This window comes from Muntiacus reevesi, chromosome 4 (assembly GCF_963930625.1).
Source record: "Muntiacus reevesi chromosome 4, mMunRee1.1, whole genome shotgun sequence".
NCBI classification, from domain to species: Eukaryota; Metazoa; Chordata; class Mammalia; order Artiodactyla; family Cervidae; genus Muntiacus; species Muntiacus reevesi.
The window spans coordinates 87,013,282-87,030,741 of record NC_089252.1 but is presented as its reverse complement, the minus strand read 5'-3'; the positions used below and the strand labels follow the sequence as shown (position 1 = coordinate 87,030,741).

General features: G+C 40.3%; 1 protein-coding gene across 1 annotated transcript in view; it reads right to left on the bottom strand.

Annotated features, from left to right (window-relative positions):
• The window catches only part of PDZRN3 (PDZ domain containing ring finger 3), a 251,721-nt gene that overhangs the window by 207,768 nt on the left and 26,493 nt on the right, over positions 1 to 17,460 (bottom strand). The gene's annotated exons all lie outside the window — the stretch shown is intronic.

The following is a 17,460-nucleotide window of genomic DNA, read 5'->3' as shown; positions in this document are numbered from 1 at the left end:
TTATGTGAAATTTTATCTCTGATCACAAAGAAACATTTTCTCATTGTGGAAAATAAAACATCAAAATTGTATGAATGTACATCACACATTCAGCTTTTTAAAGTCCAAATACTGCATGAATGAGTTCTCTTCTGAGAGCTTGTTTATAAGTCCAGTTTGTTTGTAAGTTTGACAAAGTTAGCCAAGGTGCCTAACTAACACATTTGGCTACATAGTACTGTACTTTAAGAGGTTTATAATACTTTTCACACAAATAACACATAAAAAATGAACACAAAACATAGACACGCATCATCTCACAGCACAGAACCTTGAAAAGTGCAGCAGAACTGCACAACAGCTGGCACACGGGGCATGTTTGAACCTTTGAAAGTTTGCATCTTGAGGGTTCGTATGCAGGGGACTTACTGTACCAGGTCCAAAGGGAAGATGCACAGGTATGCAATGACAGCAATGCTAGCAAGGTCAAAACTGTGAAAACATTGGGAGGATATATCAATACATGTGGCTACGAATAAGCTGGGGTCACATCCATGTGTTGAAACAGGATGTGTTTATTACAGTTGATGACCCGTCTCTGTTACCTCCTGGAGACCTGTGCACGACACACAGGTAAAGAAAGCAAACTGGAGAACAAGCAGGGTTCAACTGCAAAAAGAAAATGATCTAAGAATGAAAAGAAACGCCTAACGTCCCATGTGTGCATGTGTTTCTATTTCTATTCAGGGAGAAGGATGCCTACCAGGCTGAATCACTGCTTACCTCCAACACAGGAGGAGGAGAGGAGAGGAAGGAAGGAGACCTGTCTTTTTTTGTTCGAAAATTACTGTTTCCATAACTGTATTAGCTATACATAACTTTGCAATTTGGGCAGCTGTAATTCAATAAATATTTAAAAAGAGAACTATATGTTTATTTTAATAAAGAAAGAGATCTTAGAACCCACTCCCCTCCTACTATCCTTCAAGTGAGGCCACTGCTGGCAACTTGCTGTGTGCAAGTTCCCATTAATACTTATGCCTACATTAACTAAAATAACTTTTTTCCTCTCTGTATCTACTTCAATACAGATGTTCTCAAACAAAGTATTTACTGAAACTAAGGGATCAAAAGTGTCCAGTGTATAAATCCCCCACGCCTCATCAAGATGCTTATGACTTATTTGGATAGATTAAGCAAATATTCCTTAAAAGATAAACCAAAATGGTTCAGGTCTAAGTTTCAAATTTCATGCAAAGCAAAAAAAATCGATACTTGAGATTTAAACATTTTGATTGCCTCAAAGTCCAAATCCAGCAAGTATTTTCAGCCAAGCATGGTGCATCTGATCATCTTTAAAGCAAAATAAATTAGAAATCATATGCATACACACACACACACATATTGTTGTTCACTTAATGAGGCTTCCACCCTCACGGGGCTGGAGGGGTCACGGGGTCTAGCTGGGCAGAGATGTGACACTCAGTGAGCATACACATTCTGATGCAGATTTCAAGCCTGTCACCCTCAACCACCAGCTCAGAGACCCCAGATAAAGCCTTAACCGGAGACTCAGCAGTGTCAGTTCTAGAGTAGGAACAAGACTCCCTGCTATTGCAGGGCTGTGGGGAGAATTAAATGAAAAACACATTAGGAAAATGAAGCTCCCTGTCTGACTTACAGTAGGTGCTCAACAACAAATGGGAACTCCCACTAAGGATGATATAATATTAAAAAAGTCAGTGAATTCCTTCTGGGTGCTAAAAACTCATGGAAGAACTTCTAGACTCTCTGAGACATATTAACTCACCTAATTTGCACCCAATTTATGAGATGGGTGCCATGGTCCTCATTTTTTCAGACAAGAATATAAAAGTCCAGGGAAGTTAAGTAACTAGCCCAAGGCTATACAGCTAATTTTATCAGAGCTGAGATTCCACTCAGGCAGCTAGTTTACTCTTATCCAGTGGCTGCTCAATACCATGAATGCAGCAGCAGTTTATGGAATTACATTCTCCTACAGGAGCATTTTCTCAGGTGACTGCAGCCATGAAATTAAAAGACAGTTACTCCTTGGAAGGAAAGTCAGGGCCAACCTAGGCAGCATATTAAAAATCAGAGACATTACTTTGCCAACAAAGGTCCGTCTGGTCAAGACTATGGTTTTTCCAGTGGTCATGTATGGATGTGAGAGTTGGACTGTGAAGAAAGCTGAGCGCCGAAAAATTGATGCTTTTGAACTGTGGTGTTGGAGAAGACTCTTGAGAGTCCCTTGGACTGCAAGGAGATCCAACCAGTCCATCCTAGAGTAGGTCAGTCCTGGGTGTTCATTGGAAGGACTGATGCTGAAGCTGAAACTCCAGTACTTTGGCCACCTCATGCGAAGAGTTGACTCATTGGAAAAGACCCTGATGCTGGGGGGGATTGGGGGCAGGAGGAGAAGGGGACGGCAGAGGATGAGATGGCTGGATGGCATCACCGACTCGATGAGCATGGGTTTGAGTAAACTCTGGGAGTTTGTGATGGACAGGGAGGCCTGGCGTGCTGCGATTCATGGGGTCGCAACGAGTCCGACACGACTGAGCGACTGAACTGAACTGAACTGACTGACAGGAGCATTTGTGGGGACAATGTCACAACAGGTGGACCAGGCTAGCTAAAGCAGCCTCAGGATGCCGGGTTATCTTCTCAGCACTGGGTCCCCAACCTTTCCTTTAGGGTACCCAGGTGTATACTTACCTGGTCACCCCAAACTAGCCCACCTGGGACGTGGAGCCCTCTCTCCCGACTCTCCATGTGCCTATCCAGTTACACTCCACAAAGGAGACCCACCAGCCTGGGGATTCTCTTTTTCCCATAAGCACTTTTAGTCCCCAAGCAAAATAGAACTAAAGGGAAGGAAAAACAAGCCAAGGAAAACAGCATAGGGTGGCCTCGAGTCTGCACTCACATGAAACACACTCCTAACTTGGGTCACTTCACCCCAGGAAGGTCACCCAAGGGGGCAGCCCTCAACAGTGAATATCTCACTAGCTTATGATGGAATGAAAGGTCCCATGGGCTATTAAATATACATGTGACCCCAATGTCCTGCAAAAATCACCCATTTCCAATCAGCACATTTCACCCTGTGTCTGCTACTTCTAGGAGTCTCCTAAATTAAATCAAAATGGCATTTCTGTCTCCTTAAAGGTCAAAAAGACCTCCGTTGGAGCTCTGACCTATAGGTGGTCTGTAACATTAAACCATCAACAATTAGCTTTATGCTTTCACTTTCAATGCCACCCAAGTTCCTTTCTCTCTGTGTCAAGGCCAGGGCATTCCTTCTGTCTGGGTGGTAAATGAGAAAGAAAAAGAAAGGAGGAAGGGAGGGAGGGAGGAAAGAAAGATGCAAGGGAGGGAGAGAGAAAAAAGGGAGGGAAGGAAGAGAAGGCAGGAAAGAAAAGCAGGTCATTTATAATCCAGTGCTCTAAAGAAGCAGAATCCCACATCCGTGTTACAGGAGCATCATCTGTGATTGTTGTGGAACCTCAGGTGTCACTGGGGTGAGGTGAGGAAGAAGGGAAAAAAGAGAGAAAAAGAGTCACTTCTGCCTGGGAAACAGGATAATGGCAGACAAGTCCATTTCATTAATCAGTTGAACTTGAATGCTAACAACACATTTTCCTCAGTTAAGATGACAGCTACATTTTCAGAAGTTACTGACTTTTATTTCTTAATTAGATGCTCCACTGAATGGGTGTGTATGGGGGGGGTTGTGTGTGTGTAAGAAAATAAATGAAAATTGATTTAGGAAAAGAAGAAAAAATGTATTACTAAGAAAACAACCTAGTTTTTTAGAAAAATTTTCTTGCTCCAGTGAATGATGTGTATGTGTGTGTGTGTATATGTGTGTAAGAAAATAAATGAAAACTGATTTAGGAAAAGAAGAAAAAAATTATTACTAAGAAAACAACCTAGCTTTTGAAAAAAATTTTTCTTAAGGTTCCCTGAAACATTTATTTTGATTCCTCTCGAGTTATTTTCGCTCAGATTCCAGTGTCAACTTCTGCGATATCTTTAAAGGACATGTCATGGCATTTTCTCTAAAGTAAATACAGACGTTGTATTGCATTCTTTTATGAAGAATGTATATTCTTGTCTGGATAGCAAGCTAAGCAAAATGTTACATTAAGTGCATTCAAAATCACAAATGCATGTTTACAAAAGTAGCTAATTAATTATGCACAGAGTTCCCCACTAATCCTTTCAGTTGGTATGAGAGAGGCCATATTTATTCTTTAAAATGTCCACTGAATGAATTCTGCCATCCCCCATTCTGAAAGGCAAGAGAAACTGCATTGTTTTTGATTTACCTTCTCCTTTTCAAACCTTTAACCAAAAAAAATTTTTTTTCAAAATAAACTCTTTCAATGTGAGTCCAGGCTGCCTCCACCTTTGAGAGAGAGCATTTCACTCTTAAGCTGCATGGCATAGAAACACACAAGCAAATGCCTGTCTCTAAACAATTTTGCTTTCCTTCCTTGGGTCAAGGGTTCAAAGGAAAAATTAAGACAGTTGCTCTATATTATTTACCATTTTAGGGCTTAATAATTCAAATTTTAAAGTCTCTGTTTGCAGACAGTATTTGAAAATAGAGCAGGAACTATGAAGACATTTCTACTGGGTTTCTTTATTTTTATTCATGTTTGCATTGTTTTTAGTTTAATTAAATTCTATGAAGACATTCATCTATTTTTGGCTTGTTGTATTTTCTCACTAATACAACACAGAACACAAGTCTCAAACATTTTAGCAGGAAGATATCAGTATATAGATTAAACTGTTTACTATGTTGCACGGTAAACATCATCTCACTTATCATCCTGGGTGTGATCTGGGGGCAAGGAGCAGTGAAGACCTTTCCCAAGGTCTTTGCTTAATGCTCTAATTTGTATTCCCCTCCAAAGAAGCCCTTAGAAAATTCTATCAAGGTTTATGGCTTCACTGACAACTTGGTTTGATAAACAACGGAATTATTTCTTGCAGCATGTATAAAAAAATCCACGGCAACAAAAGTGGCTAAACTTCCATCTAAAAACATGACACATTCAAAATCAAGGGAGTGAAGGCATCTTCCAGAACTTAATTGTTCTGATTTTATGTTGCCAAACCCGGGTCCTATAGGTGCTAAGACCCAAGACAACGAGAGGACTCTTTGCAACCCTGTGGACTATAGCCCCCCAGGCTCCTCTGTCCATGGGGCAAGAATACAGGAGTGGGTTGCCATGCCCTCCTCTGGGGGATCGTGCCAATCCAGATACTGAGCTACATTATATCTCCTACATTGGCAGGCAGGTTCTTTACCATTAGCGGCACCTGGAAAGCCCAATGAGAGGACAGAGGTGACCAGTGTCAAATATTTTCCAAATACGGTGGCAAAGCCTGTTGCTTCATAAGCAAAGAGCACAACTACTATAGGAAACTCGTACTCCATCTCACAGAAACTGAGTTAACCAGAGAATACATGATTTCCTGCATCAGATTGCTAAATATGACTGAGAGCAATGTTTTCTTAAAATATAAAGTATGCAATTCATAAATGTAGGAGACTTTAACTTATAAAATGAATCGTGGTATCTCAAAAACGCACACCTGATTTTCTTATGCCTCATTATATTTATATTGCTTCCCCCAAAATGGAACTCTACTCCTGAATTCCCCCTGGCAGGAGGAGATATATCTATTTTAAGCCAAAGCTATTTCTGTATGGACAGCTGGCAGATTCCACCTGTCCAGAGGAGGTGTTGTCAAAGTATCAGATGTCCCCAAGACCTCATGACAGTGTCACCTGCCTTTAAGGCTTCTAATGGTGGTCTTCCTGTAGTTTTACTCTCAGAAACTGGTCATGTAACTTGAAAATCTGTTTCCAAGTCAGCAGGCACCCTGTTCAGTCCTGAGAACACTGCAAATCCAGAGCTCAACCCATGTGTCCCTGATCTCTGGGGCTGACACTCTAGCAGGACCTGCCTTGGTCCTTAAATTGCACATTTCACAGGGGGACCTCCTCCTTAGCAGGGCCCTACAGATGCTGAATGATGCTGAATTCAGAAGTCCGCGTGGGTGTAACTTACAAATTCCTCCCCTCGCCAGACTCTGGAAGTCAGTCACCACACGTGGCACATGAAGCAGGCACATCAAATGCCAGGCAGATACACTTTTCCCTACTGAGAGGAGAATCCACCCTGGACACCAGAACTTCACATGTAGGAGCAAGTCAGGCTTCCGAAGGCTGGACCGAGGTCCCCTTTGTAGTCAGTCCATTATGACGCAAGTGACCGCTAACTAATGCCCTCTGTCTGTCGGTGGCCCGAAGAAACTGTGAACTTTGCCTCAGGCAAGACGTTCCTAAGTGGAGAGTTGACAGGTAGTGGAGCTCAGATTTTGTAAATACAGTCACATGCCTTAATAAATCTGACTCCATTCTTTGGCAAGAGGCTGGGGCTTAGATGTGCCATCCACAGATCCAACAGACTCCAGGCTATAATATCAGGAAAAGACATCTGCTCTCAACATGGAAGGTACAGCTCTTTCCTCCACAGCAGAATGTTCCCCAACTGTTGGCCACTGCCTTTTAGCGAGCCATGAAATCAGCTCAGTGGGTGGCAGACAGCATTAAAAGAAAAAGAATTAAATAGAAACACCAGACTTCTGAATGTAGTAAGGATAAATATCTTTCGTGAACCTTTTCTTAATTTTTAGACACATACACGGGGACTCGCTCACACTAGTGAGTGTTGTACTGGGATTATATAAAACATATTTCTTACCAAAAAAGATTGCAAAGTGCTCTTTCAAAGGGGAGGATAGCAGGAGGGGCTTTGGGGGGCAGAACTTAAATATCTGTGTTTGGGATGCATAAACTGACACATGTGCAATAAACAGCTACAACGAGAATGCATAAAGATAGTATGGATTTTCAGAAATTTATCAAAACAAATAAAACTTTATCAAAGATGGATGCCCTGATATCTGGCTGTGATTCACCTCTTCGCCTCTGAAATTATTTTTTTTATTTTTATTTATTTTATCTTTGGCTGTGCTGGGTCTTCATTGCTGCACACGGGCTTTCTCTAGGTGCGGTGAGTTGGCCCTACTCTCTAGACGCCGCACTCAGGCTGAGTTGTTCTTCCACATGTGGAGTCTTCCCAGAACCATGATCAAACCCATGCCCCCTGCACTGGCAGGAGGACTACCAGGCAAGTCCCTGAAATGCTTTAGCAGTGATGGAATTATTCCTCCTTGTGGTGGACCCTAACCTCTAAAAGCCCCTTCACTCCTCTACCCCAAACTCAAGCGTCTACACAAAGTATAGCTCCGACTGGCTCGTGGCAGCAGCGGGCAAGATGAAATCCACAGCATCTGACGTCACTGAGGCGTGTGCTAAAGGACCTGACTGACAGGACGAGCGGCTCATTCCACTGTCCATCTCCAACCTGTCCGATTTCATCGAAGAAAGTGAAAGTGTCTGTCACTCAGTCGTGGCAGACTCTTTGCGACTCCATGGACTACCGCCTGCCAGGCTCCTCTGTCCACAGAATTCTCCATTTCCTTCTCCAGGGGATCTTCTGGACCCAGAGATTGAACCTGAGTTTTCCCTTATTGCAGGCAGATTCTTCACCATCTGAGTCTCCAAGGGAAGCTCTTGCATCTAGGGGACAGAGTCAATTTGAGCCTAAGTGTTTGCAACACCCTTTGGTAAAATAAATGTTATCTATGTTTACCATGCAGGATGTGATTATGTCCATCTTGTGTATGCAAGTGTCCATCCTAATGTATTTCCACAGCCTGAGCATATGAACTGACCATTATCCAGATGAAGACTAGCATGGGGCCAGCATCCCAGAATCTCCCCTGGGGCTCCCAGTCAGCATCCTCACTTCTAATTCCAAAGGATAATTTTGCTCTTAAAGAGAAAGCAAGACTCAGGATCTCAGGATCAGAGTATTCCCCAAGCAACAGCATTTGGATGAAACCAACTCTACACTTTTAATGTATTTATTTCTACTGTTACCTTTTATTTACAGCACAAAATGACTTTTCATTTGTGTAATCATGACATAAAGTTTCCTTTTAAAAGAAATCTAGGTGAAACAAAAGCATGTCCCTTTAAGAAAAGTGTGAAGTATTAAACAAAACAGGTGGTGTAGAAATGCAAAAACTGAGTGGGTGGTATGCAACTGACCTGAGTTTGAGAAACCCTTGTTCTTGGCTTCTTCTTGTTCATGTTTGCTGATCAGCGTGAAATGCTAAATTGGCTTAGCTGACTATCCCCAACCCTGATTTTCCAAGGATGACGGTAGCTTCTCTCTTGTGCTCCAGGGTGTATCAGAGGACTAATTTCTCTCTCACATTGTCTTACAACAATTTAAGGTCGGTGCTCTCAGGAGATGATACGATGCTATTTTTCTAACCCTCTGGCTTGTACTTCTTATACACACCACGCTTAATTAAGGCTGGACTAAGTTGATTCTGAATAAAAAGAAATATATCGATCTTTCTCTTCTTAAATTTCTTCTATTTTAAGTTTTAAAAGGTCACTTAGAACTGGGATCAACTATAACAACCGGCCACAAACAGATCATACTGAATTCCTTTAGTGTTCTAATTATGGCAAAAAGCAACAAACCCTTCCATAGACTTAACTTTCAAACAAACTGAAGGAGAAAGGAAAACATCATTTCAATATATGTAACAACTTCCTTCCTTGTCCTCTTTGTGAATTAGTGTAACATCCTGTACATTCTATTAAACCTAGTAAATGTAGCAGAGGAGACTGTCTGCATTTCACTTTTAGGATATACTAATCACATCAGGCAAATTAGCTTAATCTTACCTATGAACAGACTTTGAAGGCAATTAAACAACCCTGTCAAAACAAAGATTTCCTGGCCTGCACTTTACATGATACCACGTGTCCAAAGGATTCTTCTTTCATTTCTCACCAAATATAAACAGAGGTTATTAAACAAGGACTATATTCAAAACAGCTTAAAACTTCATCCAATTTGTCCTGGGTCTACAATGACCAACTCATACAAAATAAAGGCAAAATCTCTCAAGTAACTCACTTGAAGTCAATATATTCAGGCATATACACTCACTCCCAGATTCATAAACATGTATAATTCCTACATGGAGTCATACATATACACGCAGCTTCTACAAGCTCTTTAAGCAATCTTTCAAAAAAAACCACCGTATTTGTCAAAACACAGTTTATTAAAGGCTTATGACTAATTAAAGTTAAAATGTGGTTTAGAACTTGAAAATGCAGATACTGAGGTTGAAGTAATGCTTCTCTGAAAATGATGAATCTGAAAAAGATTCAGTCAAATGCAGCATTTAATGTCTTTCTTCTATCTGATGTTTCCCTCTGCCATTTCAAATACCAAATGCAATCAGTCCTTCAGATATACCCACATGCTGATCAGGGCAGCTGAACGGAGAAATTATAAACTTCTCCAACTTTGCTACTTAACTACTTTTCATTCTCCAAAAGTAAAGCGGAAAGTTTTTTTCAGTTTTCAATTTTACCTTTTAGCCACCAAGGAAAAAAAGATGTTACTCTACTGATAGTATTAATGCTTTGAACTTTCAATAAAAATATGATAAAATATTTTTTCTTGCTTGATTCCCCCTTTAAAATTCCTTTATCACCAGCAATTCTATTCCAAGCCCCCTACATATGTTAATATTCCCCTGTGGTCCCTATAAGCATAATGACTCAGATATTTCAGAGAATGATGTGAAGTATTTGAAATCCAGTAACATTGCTATAAAAAAAAAATACTTCATCCTATTTTATGTGTGCTCTTACCAATTCATTTAAGTTAGAGTTTAGAACAAGAAATGAAAATAATATGTGCCCCATATGCAATTTCCATGTCTCATTAGATTCTAACACATAGGCCATTAATACTCTGTGATTAAGCAAACTGATTAGTTTTTGTCAAGATAATGCTTACCACCAGGTTTTCTTTTTTCATCTTAACTCTTTACCATATATATAAAATTTTCTACATGGGTGTACTGCATTCATAACAATATACAAAAATGTTACCCTACAAAGAATGTGATGCAGCTTGCCATCTTAAGTGAAGATTTGGTTAATAGAAATACAAACTCCATAATTTTAAGAAAATTTCAATATTCCTCATGAGTCAGGATAAAAATGTAAATTTTCATCTATTCAGGCACTTTAAAAACAGCTGATATTAAACACGCAATCGTTTTATTTTTAGAACACTGAAGTCACCACATATGCAATGGATTACCAGCTTCACATTAAGATGTAAACTAAGAATTACTCCTGATTGATCAATTACTGAGATTTATATGGCCTTAGGAAGTGACAGCTCTTTCTCCACCCAGATTCAAAGGGCCACTAATTAAATAAAAGAAATCTAAAACAAATTAAAGTGATCTAGTCACAACTGTAATTTTGGGTTTATGAAACCGTGCCACAGAACCGTCATCAAAGCGCTGGCTTGTTGCAAGGTCCTCTAGTCCAGCCTCTCCAGGCGACATGAAACCCAGCAAAGCTAACCACCTGCGGAGTGTTTATTCTGGAGCCAAACTTACAGTTTTCAGACACATGTATTATATTCTTTATTGCAGCAACCCCGTGATATATGTACAGGCAGACCTTGTTTTATCGTGCCTTGTCTTTATAGAGCTTTGAAGATTACTGGGTTTCTTACAAATGGAAGGTCTGTGGCAAAGCTGAGTCAGGCAATTCTATTGACATCATTTTCAACAGCGTTTGCTTGCGGCATGTCTCTGTCACATTTTGATAGTTCTCCCACTATTTCAAATGTTTTCACAACTATTATACTTGCTATGGTGATCTGTGATCAGTGATGCTAGGCATTTTTTTAGCAATAAAGTATTTTTAAAATAAGGTCTGTACATTTTTTAAGATAGAATGCTATTGCCACTTAACAGTATAGCATGAACATCACTTTTAAATGCTTTGGCAAAACAAAAAATTTTGTGTGGCTTGCTTTATTGTGATATTTGCTTTGTTGCAGTGGCCTGAAACTGGACCTGCAGCGTCCCCACGGTATGTCTAAATGGCTTTCATATTTTACAGAAGAAAGCACTGCTGGGAGAGGAGAAGAAACCTGTCCAAGTTTGCAAGGTTGGCAATAGGAGAACTAGAATTAAAAATCTGATCTGAGTCCATTGAACCCTAACCACTCTATATGCTGACTGCCTTTCTTATGACCCTGGTGTCAGCTACCTTCTTCTGTCCACTGGTCTGACACGAAAACTTCCCAGAGCCAGGTGCCACATATGAGCTCACCATCCATTCTGGCCTCTCTCAATATCAGGGAGAACACAGCTTACCTCCAACAGGTGGACGCATGCCTGCTGATGGTTCTTCTTCCACCGGGGGCCTACGAACTCACACAACATGAAGATTTTCAACAAGCCCACGACCAGAGATCACTCTATATAGTCCATTCCCTCTTCAACTCTTTCAACACACACCTAATATGAGTTGCGTGTCTTTGGTTAATGAATTCTCAAATCAACACTAATGTCCCAGCAACAGTCACTCTAGGAAATGAACAAAAACTGCCTCCTTTGATTACAGACTGTCAGCATCTTCTTATCTGGCCCAAAGTTTCCCCAGATGTTGAAAAATAAAACCTAACTATATTTAGCTTATTTTAAAAAACAGACCGACATGTTTCTTGGGGGAGTGGCAAAGAAACCATGTGCTCTTAGGCTTCTAGTTCTCTTGGTCCCCAGAGCTGTCAACTGACTCAATAGTAATAGCAGGAAAAGAGGAAGTGAGGAAAGATGGAAATTAAGAGAATCAAACAAGCCAAAGGGAAGCAGGGAGTGCCACCCTCAGGAGAAGAGGGGCGGGACCCATGCGCTCTGCACTTCAAATGACAGTCAAAACAGACACAGGCAAATAGACAAAACAAAAGCCAAAGCTCCTCTTGGAGCGGTGTGGCAGAGAAGGGCATCCCAGCAGTCCTCCCCTGGAGGCTCATGGGAACCACTCACCATCATTAGGGAAAAGCACGCTGCTGCAGCTGCCCGCCCTGGGCGATAGGGGGCTTTCAGTGACGGGGCATAACCGCAGATCAGCACTTGTAGCTGCCAATCCGACCCAGCCTTCCACGTGTAATTCCCAACACTCCCTCCTCCTGCCCCGTCCCCTCATCTGTAGGCCCTCTGCTCCGATTTTGTTTCCAAGTGATGTGGACCCTCTGCTTTGAAAGGTTCCCCCAGAGCTTCTCCCACAGAGCTTATTTTACATACAGTTCATAGCTGTCAGACCATCCCAAACATTCTGGAGTAGGAAATGGCAACCCACTCCAGTATTCTTGCCTGGAAAATTCCATGGACAGAGGAGTCTGGCAGGCTACAGTCTGTAGGGTCGCGAAGAGTCAGACACGCATACACGCAGCCCAAACATTCCTTCCAAATTTGATAAAAGTGCATCCAGCTCTTTGTGTCTTATACCAACAGACTGAAAGACAAAAGCTTATTTAAAAAAAAAAACACACAAAACTGACATGGGTTCTTGTTCTCAAAACCCCCATACTTAAAGAGTCTAGAAGACAACGGAACAGAAACTGTATCTTATCTCTTCTGTTGTCAAGGATTTGCTGTTTTGCTGTTGTTGGGAAATTACCAAAGACTTAATTTTTGGACCTAATCTTCATCAGAAAAATTTAATGGGGATGCCAGTCACTTCTGATTTAACCTTGATTTTAAAGCACTTTGTGGAAGAGCTAATTAACTCTTCTTACTAAGGGTCGACCCAGAGGGATAGATTTAAAATTTCTGTGGAGTCACAACTCCCACACAATACAGTGTCAAGAGACAGTGAACTCGGATCATCTGGGCAGAGGATGGGGGGGGAAGAGCTTCCAGAGGCTGCCCACAGTCTGTACCCAGGGCCACAGGCTAGGAGCTGGTGGAAAAGAGAATGGCAAGTAACTTTTAAAGGAAACATACAAGCAGGAGTCAACACTGTTATACTTGGAATTCAAAAGAAACTTCTAGCTCACCACATTTTACACTGTTTTTGTGGATTACAAAAATGAACACTCACTTGGCAGAAGAATTCCAACATTTTAAAAATATCACTTTGAAAACTTAAAAGTTTCCCCATAATCCCACTTTACAACTTTATTTAAAACTTTAAAATGTTTTATTAATGCTGAGCATTTTTTCCCTATGGAAAGACTAATATACATACAAATGCCTTTAAAACAAACTGCATCATGGCACATGTTCCAGTTTTCACCTAGAGTATCCGGCTGGTGTGCAGTGATGTCTGTTACAAAGATGTTCTCTGAAAACCCTAGTCTACTTTTTCTATTCTTTTTGGCAAACTGGTTTTAATGGCAAAACTGTAACAAGAAAATAACAACAGCAATAAAATCAAGTCACTACAGTCATTAGAAAAAAATTAATACATAACATTATTTTTTAAAAGGCAACTGGGAGTAAAGAGGAAATACTTGGTGTTAATTGGTTACACTGTTAATTCTGGAAAGTATATCTTCCTGAAACACATAAAGGTTTTCACAACAGTCCTACAGCAACACTACATTCTGGCTAAAACATGCAAGGGGAAAACAAATCTCAGAAGTATTATTGCTGACTTACATGCTCAGCTTTGGTATTGAGTTCTTGTATAAGATACTAAAATTTTAACTAAAAAATAAAAAAACAATTCTTAATATTTGCACTTAACAACAAAACTCCTTTGACTTACATTATCTCCAAGCTCTACCCAAACAACATGACAGGCATGGGAGACAGAGTGTAATTCTCTTCTCATTTTAGAGATGAAGAGATTGAGGCTCAGTATTTAGGACACTAAAACCACAGAGTGAATAACTGAGTAGAAACCTAAACCTGGGTTTTAGGTTTAATTTTTATTTAAAGCTCAGGGCTCTTTCCACCTCAGTATGTGCCTTCTAATAGGAAGGAAAGGAGTTGCCTTAATTTTGCCAGAACTTCTGTTGCTGTAGTACAGGTTATAAGACTAGATGAAAGTGAAGAGAGTCCTTAAACAGGGGGGGAATAAAAGACAAGATGCAACAAAGGTATTGTTTTATTATTTTACATCAGAAGACTGAGAAGAACGGCTGATACATTATTATTAAATATGCACTATGCCAATGAAAGCTGATGCATTATTATTAAATATGCACTTTGCCAATGAAAGGAGACATTACTTCCAAATGATAAAGTTGTCATTCCAAAAACATCTGAGTCCATCCAGAGATAACAAATCCAGAGTCAAGCTGTCACCCCGCCTCTCTTGTGTCCAAGGCAAACATTTCTAAATGGTCACCACATTCATCCCTCTCCATCTAGACACGGTCTCAGAATCCTTTCACAACGCAATCCAGGGTTCAACACTGGCAACCAACTGCAGTTAGTATCTAAGGTGAAACTCTAGTCTCCGCCTCTGGAAACAGAGTTGGAATCCATCACTCATAAGGGGTCTCTAAAACCTGTTTATTTTTGCAGCTAAAAAAGAACTTCTCAACAATTCTCAACATAGCTTGAATTATACCATATCTCTTTCATCAAGACAGAGTATTTGTGTAACTGAGGCCAAGTTAGAGATCTCAAATTGACAAGAATGGGTGGTACTTCTTAAGAGAGTAACTGCTATAGAATTCTTTCCTCTCTGCTGAGTGTGGCCAACAAAACTGCAGAGGACAAGGGAAGAGACCCACATGTCTATTTTGAATATTACCCCAAATGGTTTGTGCCATCTCTCTGCCTGTTTAGCAACAGTAAGTATCCTGTATGCAGTTACATAAGAAATACTGAGCTTTCTTTCCCCTATCATGAAAGAAGAGTATAACAGTAAAATCATATACGTTAGAGGATATTTTTCCTGAAAAAATGGAACTAAAAATAGTGTGGAGATATTTTAAATAATTGCCATCAACAATTTTTAGTTCACTGATAACATCTAAGCAAATATCAGCAAGCTGATTCAAAAGAAGAGAGTATATTCATTACTATTTCAAAACGGATCCCTCTAGGAGTTACCAATCCTCAAAGAAGAAGGAAAAAATTAACCATGCAGATTTGGATTGGAATTGGAGGTAATGATGCAGACATAGTTTTCAAAATATTAATATATAAAAGGATGGATGAAGAAATACATGGAGAGATGCGTGCTGTTGTTGTTGATGATAATGTGTGTGTGCGTAGATATTTATATTTTATAACTCTGTCTGCTGAGAGTGCCTAGGAACAAGGAAACCTCAAGTGTAACAATCATGCTAGCAGCTGAATTTGATTTCTAAATGCCACTCACACTCCACTCAGTGGAGTCACAGCTACTTGGGAAAAAAGTAGACTCTAGAGCTGGGGCCAGCAAAGTACAAGATGAGCCTGGGACACTTTGCAGTTTCAGAAAGCAACAAGTGCTCAAAAAGTGATGGGAACACACCAAAGGATAGAGGAACTAGTTAGAAAGAGGTCCTTCTGGCCCAAACTGGCCAATGTAAACACAAATTATAAGACTCCATGAGTCCATACTGAAACAGGCAAAAAGAGAGATGGAGATAGACAGGTAGAAAAAATAGCGAGGAAAAAACACTTTTTCTTACAACTAATAAACACAGAAGGAATGTAGTCAGTAAATCACCACTTGTCAACCATGGTAATAATAAATTCAAGGAAAACCTGTAAGTGGATGTGAAAATCAGCGTATGCGAGTCTCAACAGGATATTAACACAACCTCAATATAGCCCCGCTACCCCGACAAGATACCAGAAAAAAGGAGAAAACAGCACCTGCACAGCAGAGAAATCTGGCAGATAGGCCTTCAACCAAGCAGTCCAAGCTAACATCACCAAAAAAAGGACAAAGTGACATCACGTGACTCTTGACAGGATGCATGGAGAAGTACACACCATCTCTTCTCCTACCCAAAATGTATGACCTGAATCCATACCAAATTTATACAAAAGACCTAGTTTGCATTCTGCAAAAATATCAGTAGCACAGAAGACAAAACTGAGGCACTGCTCTAAAGGAAAGAAAACTAAAGATATAGGACAACTAAATAAAACCTATGATCTGGGATTTGCTCTTGCTATCGCAGACATTGTAAGATCAAAAATCTGACTAAATGCTGTAGACGAGACAACAGTACCCTACCAATGTGTATTTCGTGATTTAGATAACTGGACTGCAGTTACATAACAGAAGGTCTTATTCCTGAGAAACACACACTGATGTATTTAGGAACAGGGAGTAGAGACAGAAAAGGATAAAGTCAATGTAGTAGATGTTAATATTCAGGGAATCTGGGTAGAGATTGTAGAGGAATTCATTGATGTAGGTCTGAAATTATGTCAAAATAAAAAATAAACGGAAAAAAAAAGAGCATCTTCTACTGCTTTCCCTAAAACTAAACACCTTTCCAGGTGAATCCACGTGCCATTCTGCAATTTTAATTGGTGGGAGAAATTATCTTCACTAAGTAAAATCTCACTTTACCAAGTGGCCTAGTTTGGGAATGGAAGACAGTGTTCATCCATTCTAGCCAACTCTGTGACTCAGACTTTTCAGCAATGACACATTAACTAAAGCTAGAGCAAACGGAGAATGAGTGATTTACACAAAAGCCGCTGAGGATACACGACTTCTGTGACTACATGCCTCAGTCTCCAAATCACAACACTCCCGAGATGAACAGAGATTTACAGAGGACTGTACAAAATAAAGGTTACTGGCAACAGAGGGCTTAACTGTCCCGCCTTCACTGCATTTGGAGAATTGCATTTATTATCTCAAAGCAGAAACAGGACCTTGCATTTAACCCAGACAACTGTTAGGGAAATTCACTTACCACCAAGTGAGGAATGAGCACGATACAAGAACAAGCTTCTGCACGAGGTGCCTGGCAACATAAGGTTTGGGAACAGGACAAATCTCTACCCCAGTCATCCTCTTTGGGGTCCCTATCATAGCCAGAGGTACTGGTGGAAATCTATGGAAGTGATTTTCACTGTCGCAAAGATCGAGGTGGGGACCAGAGATGCTAGAAGCCCTACACTGCACAGAGTCTTGGACAGTGAAGAATTATTTGACTTTCAGGATAACTTCCCCATATCATTCCAGACATTAGTAAAGATAAAATAGCACACTTTTAATAAGTACCTGAGTGCAGATTCTAACTCTGTTTTACATATAAACACTAAGGGGGTTTTAGGGGTTGCAGTTTAAATACATACAGATTACACACCCATGTCTCAGCAGTATTACTCACCACAGCATAAAGGGGAAAGCAAGCCAAACATTCATCAATGGAGAAATGGGTAAACAAAATATGGTATATACGTCTACACACACAGTAGAATAGCATTCAGCTTTAAAAAGAAAGGAATCCTGACACGAGCCACAAGGACACAGACAATCCTGAAGGACAC